This window comes from Cryptomeria japonica, chromosome 8 (assembly GCF_030272615.1).
Source record: "Cryptomeria japonica chromosome 8, Sugi_1.0, whole genome shotgun sequence".
In the NCBI taxonomy this organism is placed as follows: Eukaryota; Viridiplantae; Streptophyta; class Pinopsida; order Cupressales; family Cupressaceae; genus Cryptomeria; species Cryptomeria japonica.
Genome location: NC_081412.1, coordinates 682,196,030 through 682,206,595, shown reverse-complemented (window position 1 = coordinate 682,206,595; position 10,566 = coordinate 682,196,030).

Here is a 10,566-nt window from a genome sequence, read left to right as displayed (position 1 = left end):
AGAATGCAATCCCTTCATACCTTTACCGATTAATTTGGAATAGATGCACCTAACTCGATAGGTAAGGTGCTTTCTTCATTTGACACAATTTCCTTCTTTTTCCAAATCATCTGGAATTTGCTTTTTATTTCTTCAATATCACCTCTAGGTTGATCTCTGCAATCTCTAGCCAAGTGTCCAACTTTGTGACAATGAAAACATGCCATAACAGGATTTCTCCATGATCTTTGGTTGTTCATTCCAAACCTTATAAAGCAGTTGGCACTTATATGTCCATATCTTCCACAACATTCACACCATATCCTTGTATTATAATCCCATGGTACTGCAGTATACTATCGGTAAGGATCTATGTAATTTCGATAGTGATGTTGTGCATAAAGGGCAAGGGTTAGATCAAAACCTGTGGTAGTATAGCACACAAACAACAAGAAACAAGTGTTAAGGTTAGTGTTATTCAACCAAAGATCAACCTAAACAGGCATATCAAAAGAGACACCAAGAACAAAGTAAAACATTTAACCACGAATGTAAATGCAAGAAGAAATCTCCAAATGCCTTCTACCATACTCTTGGCTCCTTCTCCTTTGTTCCTCTCCTCTCCAAGTTCCAAACTAGTGTAGCTCTCAGCAACTTTTTGCACTATGGATGCTTATGGAGGTTTGAGATTGAAGTATTTGCTCTAAATCTGAACAAAAAGCTAATACTATGCTATTGATACTAAAATGATTTATTTTAACCAAAATGACAATATATGAGTTGATTATGCTAAAATGCTCTCTAAAATTCACTATAGGTTAAATGCATACAAGTTTTCAGGATCTGGATTATGAAAAAATGGGCTCTATTTATAGGAAAAATGGAGCAATGGATGGTTGAGATTGAGCAATCTCAACAAGGGTTAGGATTGAATGATTTGAGATCCATGTGAGGGCTTTCAACCCAAATGCTTGACATGACCTTAGGAGTTAAGGTCAAGGTTAGTTGAATGAATAAACTCTTTATTCAAAGAACAAAACTTTTATCCAATGGATAAACTCTTATACAAAGGCAAAAGGGATAAACATGGTCAAAGCAATAAATGCTTGAGGAGACACATGAGTGCAAGTTGAAATAATCATAAATGGTTATATAAGAGCCATACATGGTCATGTAAGAGCCATTAGTGGTTTTGGAAGATTTTGAAGGTTAAATTGTTAAACACATAAAGCGTTAAATGCTTTTCAAAGACTTTGAAGTCTTTGAGAAGTGACTCCAAGTTGCTTAGGAATGTGACAATAATTAGGGGATGGATTAGGCTAATTAGGAAGGGGTTAGAAGAATCTAGATGGAGATTAGATTTGCAAGTGGGTTTGGTGGGTGAGGGAAAATAGGATTTTAATTAAAATAAAATTAATTTGTTTCAACTTGTGGGTGCAAGTTGCATTTGTAGGAAAATGCAAGTGGGGGGATTTATGATTTAAATAAATGTTTTGATTTAATTTATTTAAAAGAGGAAAAGGGGTTTTAAATGAAATAAATATGATTTATTCATTTAATTGATTTGAATTTGGTTTAATGAATTAATTAAAATAAATTAAATAATTTATTTAATTAATAGAAGAATGTTTTGAAGATGAATTAATTAAATATTAATTTAATTAACTGATGGCTAGTGGATTTTTAATCAAATAAATAGGGAATATTCATTTAATTAATTCAACAGATTTATGTGACTACATTTGCCCCTCTTTGAGACGGTGCAGTTTATTGTGTTGTTTCAAAGAAAGAAAAAATTGGTGTGAAGAAATGCCCCGTAAAATGTAAAATTAATGGGTGGTATGCCCCCTCAAGAGATGGGCCGAATTTTTTTTGAAAAATCAAGCGATCTCTCGAAAAAGAATGAAAATTGGTCGGGTGGTAGAAGAGAAGAAGTTAGCAATGTGGGTGAAAAATAGAAGAAATTGGGGTTAAAATGGAGAAATGGGAGGCTCAGAAAATTTGGAGAAATGGGAGGCTCGAAAAATTTACGGGGACCATGACGGTGAGCGGGGGAAAGTTATAGTGACTGCGAAGGGTTTAAATGGAGAGAAAGGGGTGAAAACAGGATCATTTGTTACCGCGGCCAGTGTAAGACCAGAGCTCTAATAGTGACTTTTGAGAGGAGCGAGCAGTAGTCAGTATGCTGGTACCTATTGCAGAGCACCATTTCGAGCAAGTTCGTTGATTCCAGCGGCCAGACGACTATGGACCAGCAGTACACAAATTTAAAATTTTGGATTTCATGCATTTTTTATACATTTTTTGCTGAGTCCAAGTTGAATCGAGACAATAGCATTGAAACTATGTTTTGGCACTATTTTCCAATTAACTAACACTTTTGTGTCATAGTGGCACTATTGTGGTGATATTTGAGCGCTTTTAAAAATTTCAGTGCTATTGTAAGCTTGTTTAGGCGCTATTGTTTCTTGAGCGCTACTGAGGGGTTAATTGAGCGCTTTTGTCTTTAATTAGCTCTATTGGATAGTTGTTGTAGTGCTTTTGTAGTTTTAGTACTTTTGCATAGCTGATTAAGTGCTTTTGTTAGGGGTTTAGCACTATTGTAAAGAAGTAGCATTTTTGTTTGCAAAATAGCACTTTTGTTTACAAGATAATAGATGCCCCAGTTTGTGTGAAAAAAGTCTCCCGATGCCAAAGATGGATGGATAGGGATGTAAAGTGGAAGTTGTTTTGAACCATAGTAGCCTAATGAGACTTAGGTCATTTAGGATAAATGTCTATTGAAGTCTAGGTGTGCCATGATTTCTTACTTGTTGAGACCCGAAGATACTTGATCAAAGTATCTGTTGATAGTCTAGGTTTAAACTTAAGAAAGTTTGAAAACAAAACAAATGATAATGATTGATTGATGCCCATGTGCAAGAGGATCTACATGTTTTACAGTTACACAAGAGACATCTAGCGACACAGGGGTTGCGGGATCAGCTGATAGAGGCAGAGATCGATTGCATTACAGTGACTGGGTTATATGATGTGATGCATATGCCCATGATTCGGATGAATCATGGATTGATTATAGCTTTAGCAGAGCATTGGCATAGTGAGACGTGCATGTTTCACCTTACACAGGGGGAGATGACAGTGACTTTGGAGGATGTGTGGTGTATCCTTCATATTCCCATTTGGGGTGAGCTAGTCACTTATGACAGAGCATGGGGGACTGTAGCAGTTCAACGAGTCTTTGATGAGGACGTGTTCATTGATGATGGCTCGATCACTTGGGAGGATATCGCTGCATTATACGAGCCTTTACCAATAGTTTTGGCAAGCACTGTGGGAGGACTACTGTGTCCTGATAGGTGCTCGCATGGTCTGGCTATTGGATGGGGATAGGTTATAGAGTAGATGATGATGGAGGGGACTCAATTTGCCTGAGGACCGTGCGTGCTGGTGCACTTATATCAGGAGCTGCATGAGGTGGTATACCATGGGAGGGACTCATTAGCAGTGGGAGTGACATTGTTGCACATTTGGGCATGGGAGCACTTACCAGTGACCTGACCAGTGAGTTTGAGATTTCAGACAGTCAACCAGCCCTATATGTTTATGTACAGTGGTATGATGAGTCAGTCCCACCTGGGGAAGTTAGAGTTGTGGTGGCAGACATTAGATGATCGGGATGTCATGATCTGGAGACCATATCTGGAGTATGAACTGTGGGAGGATGATGTGGAGGCACTACCGTATGTTTTCATGACCCGATTCCTCATTGGGAGGACATCTTATCACGTAGAGAGATAGGTGTCGGGTAGGGTTCTGAGGCAGTTTGGAGGATAGCAGGGACTGCCTAGGGGATCAGGAGAGTATGCGAGAGTGGTCCAAGAGAGGTATGCATGGGGCCAGTACTTCCATATGATCAGGCATTGGCAGAGTTCCAAACACTTTAGGTGAGGCCATGGGATATACAGTCAAGGGTGGTGGATTCTAGGGTGTCAAATGAGTATACACAGTATATGGCAGCTCATCTGATTCTATGGATATCTGATTTAGCAGAGCCGGTTCTTTCTTTTGAGGATGAGAGGGGATGGAGACGGAGGAGGAGATGAGGTCAAGGACTAATAGTAGGTGGACAAGGGAGAGGATATGGTGGAGGTGGGGGATGAGGAGGAGGAGGCTTAGGTGGTTGGGTCCAGCAAAGAGGGAGAGGTGGATTGCCACTATGGATATCATAGGAGCCATTGGTGCCGGGAGGAGTCAGATTAGGTGGTTGTGGTATAGAGAGGGAGATCCCGATGGATAGAGGGGAGGGAGCTACTGGAGAGGCACCTATGGAGATAGGGGAGGGAGTGACAGAGGGTGGTGATCCTTGGGAGCATATGCTAGCTCATTTGCATACTCGACTGATAGCAGCTGAGACACGAGTGGAGGATCTGGAGGCAGAGTTTGTAGCAAGAGATGTGCAGCTATTTGCATGAGAGTCAGAGCTAATTATAGTGTTGCAGGAGAGAGATCAGGCTATTGACAGGGTGGTCCAGTTGTAGGAGAGAGTGAGGGTTTTGGAGGGAGTACAGGGACAGAGGCCATCTATGGAGGCATTGGCGAGGGAGGTACGGAGAGCAGGTGGAGAGGTTGATTATTGGTGGGGCCTATATGAGCAGGTGGTACCATCCAGCCAGTGAGCATTGAGTTATTCACAAATGCGATAGGCCAAATCAAAGCGATCCCAGAGGATGTAGAGTAGTGGGGGTGTGATGGGTCCTCTACGGAGAGACAAGTCAGGGGGTGCAGGAGCTAGTGGGGATTTGATGGGGCCTCCATGGAGAGATAGATCAAATGGTGTGGGGACTAGTGGGCAAGCAGGTGGCAATGGTGGTGTAGCATTTGGTCAGAGTGGCATCTGAGAGAGCATTGTGCATATATGTATTTTATTTTTGGAATATATCTTGGATGGCTCTTGGTAGCCCATTTTGTAGACTTCATTGTACTCTGATACATGAGATGATATATATGAGGAGATCCCATATTTTGATTATATGCATATTGTGATGTATGGATGCTATGCAGGATGGTGTTTTTATGAGTTTATTGCTTAGATGGATACGTTATATGTATGCATTTATGAGATGATTCCTATATGCATGTTTTTATGATGATTTATGATGTTGGATACTGACATATGAATGTAGGTTTATACATGTGTGAATGTTTTGTTTGATGTAGTGCTTTATGTATGTAATGACATGATGATGATGTATGCTTATGATGATTTATGAATAGGATTTTGGTGTTTCCTATTTGATATATTCAAAATGATGCATGCAATATAATGAATGGTTAGATAATGATATGCAATGATGTTAATGCAAAGAATGAATGGTTTATGTATGGATATGCATCTAGATGTTTTTAGATGAATGTAATATGGATAAACAAATATAAATTACAAATATTTATATGATAATGTCTAAATGAATGCATATGTATAATGGATATATAAAATGGTATGAACTAATGTTCAGAGACAAATGGTTTTATGATTCTAAATGTCCTAAATATGATTTAAGTAAAATGATAATGTGATGATAATGCAACTTATGGCTTAATAACTGCACCTTAATGCAATTAAAAAAAGGATAATGAATGCAATGTAAATGAATCCTAAAAATGAGCATAATAAGACATTTAATAATGGATGAATGAATGCACCTTTCAACTAAATAGATAAATGAATGTATGCAATGATAAATAATAAAGGATGATAAAGGATGATAAAATGATAATTGATAACTGACACTAAATGAATGCATAGTAAATGGTTAATACAATCAAGGATAAATTTGATCATATGAATGAATCTAATCATCATGATTATGCAATGATGCAAATGATATAAGAAGACTAATGTCAATAAATTAAATGAACTATATGCAATTTTAGAAAATGACATGAATGTACTTAATGCAAAATGCAACTAAATATAACGATGATATGACCATGATGAATGCGAGGTTTTTGACACTTTGCATGATGCATTGATGATGTATCAGAGTACTCGGTCGCGATTGTATCCAAGACCAGCTCAATTCTTCCATAATGGTCCATATTAACCTTGTTTATATTTGCATACAAACCATACATATGAATGAGTGAATGGATGGGTGATATGCAACGAAATGCAATATATAAATAGATGAGATGAAATGATGATCCATAGTGCTCTATTTTCATCATTGAGCTTTAAAATGTTGTAAGAAGATACAAGCATCTTGACATAATGATTCAAGATGACCAGAGTAGTTCTTACATGGATTTTGATATAGCAAGTTTAATACAAACGACTTGATATAATGGGTCAAGTCGACCAGAGTATTGCTTGCAAAATAGACAAGGATCATCTTCATTTATGCATGACTTGGATCGTCCTCCTTGATCTTGAATTGATCATATCCTGAGACAAGTTCACACCTTAATAAGAGAAAAAAACCTTTATCCAAATTGGATGAGGAGGAACCAAAGAAGGAGCATTGTTCGGTAAGCAAACAGTATATACATAAAGAATAAAGAATATGGATCCTTGGTAATGGTTCATGCTCATATGGTCGAGGTATATGCTGTAGTCAGCAAGCCGTAGTGATCTATGACTGCATTTTGCATAAGATTATGTAGCTTAGTGAACTTCCCACATAGACACCATTAGTACATGCCCTAGAACTTCATCGAAATAATGTGCAAATGATACACAAACAATACTGTAAGATCCTGATATAGATAATCAAATGAATTATTCACAAATCAACCAATTATTTGATAGCTTAACACAATTTTCTTGTCAAAGAAAACGTCATTTTGTCTTTGTTTTGGTAAGGAAGGATTCATCCTTGTTGAAGACAGTTTGATTGTTTGATGTTGATTGTTTGGTCAATTTGAGAAGTGATCATCGTGCGAGTATTTTGCAATGCTTGTTTGGTATCTACTCGGATGAGTATGTACAATGTGTTGCCATGTTTTTGTTTTGATTTTTGATGTTTTCTGATGTTTTTGGAGTTTGTGATGATTGTTTTGAATGTTTTTGGTATTTTGTGAGATAGTTTTGAATGAAGAACCAATGAATCATAAGACAATGTAGAATCCACTTCCATCAATAGGTTAAGGGCATTGCCCCTAGTTTAGACATGACTATGAAAAAGTGAGATGCAAGACGCATGAAGTACTTTCTTGATTGCAGATTTATAACAAGCCATGGTTTTGGATGGATGGATGTATGTATGTAGTAGATGTGATTGCAACAAGTCTGAAAGACAATGGAGCCATAGCTTTTATGAGTGGTGCCTGTTTGCCAGGTTTTCACCATCGTACTTACCCAAGGTGCCACCAGAGTGGTTGTTCACCATTTGGATGCATGATTTTTCTTTACTATTTTGATATTTTTGTATTTTCTTTAGGTCATTTATCTAGATTTTTTTGGTATTTTGACCAATATATATGAGAGCTTGATGCTTTGTATAGCTTTTTACATAAAAACCTGTTTGAGGTGCATGCTATTGATCAGATCTACTAGTGGTTCTCCTTCTGATGTAGCCAACTGATATGCCGCGGACCCAAATACAGCAATGACAACATATGGACCTAGTCAATTTGATTCAAAATTTCCTTGATGTTCTCGGTTGGGCTGGTTACGAGGATTTTCTCGAAGAACAAGATCACCTACCTTAAATGTATGAGGCTTAACTCAATGATTATAGCTTCTACTCATGCGCTACTGATAAGCTTTGAGGTGATTGTATGCAACTTGTCACTTCTCATCAAGTAGCTCTAAGTGCTGAAAACGAGATACTCTGTATGATTCATCATTGATGAGATTGTGCAAGGAAACCCATAGTGATGGTATCTCAACTTCAATAGGTAAAATCACTTCAGCACCATAGACCAATGAGTATGGAGTTGTGCTTGTAGGGGTTCGAATGCTAGTTTGATATGCCCATAGTGTTGGATTTAATTGAACATGCCAATCACGACTGGCATCATTGACTATCTTCTTTAGGATTCTTCATATGTTCTTGTTTGATGCTTCGGCCTGACCATTGCCTTGTGGGTAATAGGGAGTGGAAAAGCGATGCTGGATGTGAAATTTCTCACAAAATTCATGGACATCTTGATTCTTAAAAGGAAGTCCATTATCTGTGATGATGGACATGGGTACACCATACCAGTAGATGATGTAATTGAGGATGAATGAGGCGATCTACTTGCTAGTAACTTGGGTAAGTGGAACAACTTTGATCCACTTTGTGAAGTATTCGGTGGTGGCAATAATGAATTTATGGTCGTTGGATGAAGATGGATGGATTTTACCCACAAGGTCAAGGCCCCATTGACAAAAAGGCCATGGTGTTGTGATTGGTTGCAATTCTTGTGTCGGTGCATGTATTAGGTCTCCATGAATTTGGCATTTCTTACACTTCCTGACAAAGTAGTAGGAGTCTTTTTCCATAGATGGCCAATAGTATCCATTGCGCAAGAGTTTCTTGGTTAGTGATGGACCACTTGCATGAGTTCCACAAATTCCTTTGTGTACCTCTTCCAAGGCCTTTGTTATCTCATCTTGTTCCAAACATCGAAGGAGAGTACCATCAAGACTGCATTGGTATAGGGTTTTGGCAATAATGGTATATCAAGCAGTTTGGTGAATGAAGGTTTTACGTTGGTTATTCGATTGGTTAGGAGGAAGGGTGTGATCGTGGAGATAGGTGTAGAATTCACCATACCATGGGGATGCAGAACCGATAAAGCGGCATATCATCTTGGATACGGGAATATCATAAGCAGGGATCCAAAGCTGTTCTACCAACAACTCGTAGCGTGTTGAATTCTACAGAAGATCTAGGAGAGATGCGATGGTAGCCATAACGTCAGTAGCTCAATTCTGATCTCTTGGTATCTGTTCAAAGGTGATAGTAGTAAATGATGCCTTTAATTTGTCCATGATTTTCTTGTATGGCATGAGTTTATCATCCTTGGTCTAATATTCATTAGTTGCTTGTCGAATGACCAATTGGGAGTTGCCATATACTTGTAGTTCTTGTAACTTCCATTGTACAGCTAGCCTGAGTCCTATGATCAAGGCCTCATACTTTGCTATGTTGTTGGTGCATGGAAATGTGAGCCTGTAAGACTTTGGGATGCTGTCACCTTGAGGTGTGATAAACAGAATGCGTGCCCCTAAGCCATGCCTAGTATACGAACCATCAAAGTATAGTTTCCATGGTTGTGTTGTTGTGATCATGAATATCTCTTCATCTGGAAAATTGGAAATGAGAGGATGATCACCTATGAGTGGTGCATTGGCCAACTGATCTGCAATAACTTGCCCTTTGATAGATTTATGGTCCACATACTCGATGCCAAATTCACTTAGAATCATCACCCATTTGGCCAAGCGGCTTGTCAATGCTGCTTTGCTGAGTAAATACTTGAGTGGATCAATCTTTGCAATGAGTTGTACCTTGTGTGTTAATAGATAGTGTCTCAGTTTAGTGGCTTCCAGGATTACTGCTAGGCAAGCTCGCTCAATAGGTGTGTAATTGAGTTCATAGCCCACCAGTGTATGAGAGATGTAGTAAACAATGCACTCTTTCCCTTCTGCATTATGTTGTGCCACTATTACACCCAACGTTGTATTTGTTGCTGATATATAGAGTAACAGTGGTCTACTTGGATCTGGTGGGATCAACAATGACGTATTCATGAGATAATTTTTAAGCATCTAGAATGCTTGCTGGAATCTTGCATCCCATTGAAAGCATATGTTTTTGTGTAAAAAATGTGTAAAGGGGTGACATTTATCTGCCAGTTGTGTAATGAATCTATGGATGGATTGTAGCCATCCTTGTAATGTCCTTAGCTGATTGATGTTCTTTGGAGGTGGCATGTCCATGATTGCTTTTACCTTTGCTGGGTCGACCTCAATACCTTTGCCTAAGACAATGTATCCTAGAATCTTCCCGGAGGTTACTCCAAAGACACATTTTTTTGGGTTGAGTCGAACATGGTATTGTTCCAGTCTATCAAAGATTTTATCTAATATGTTGAGATGCCCTTCTCTGGTGAGTGATTTTGCTAGTAAGTCATCAACATAATCTTCCATCATAGTATGCATCATGTCATGGAAGATTGTGGTCATTGCTCATTGATAGGTCGCTCCTACATTCTTTAAACTGAAAGGAATTACATTCCAGCAATATGTGCCCCATGGACATGTGAAGGCTGTTTTATGTTGATCCTCTGGTGTGATTTTTATCTGATTGTATCTTGAAAAGCCATCCATGAGTGAAAGCATGGCATGTCCTATTTTTAGGTCCACTATGATGTCAATGTTTGGTAGGGGGAAGTCATCCTTAGGACATGCCTTATTCAGATCTCTAAAGTCAGTACAAATGTGGATGCCCCCTTTTGGTTTGCCGACAGGAACAATGTTGGAGACCTAGTCTGCATAATCAATTAGTCTAATGAAACCAACATCTAGGAGTTTCTTGAGTTCTGTTTTGACTAGTACTGCAATCTGAGGATGCATCTTGCAAAGCTTCTACT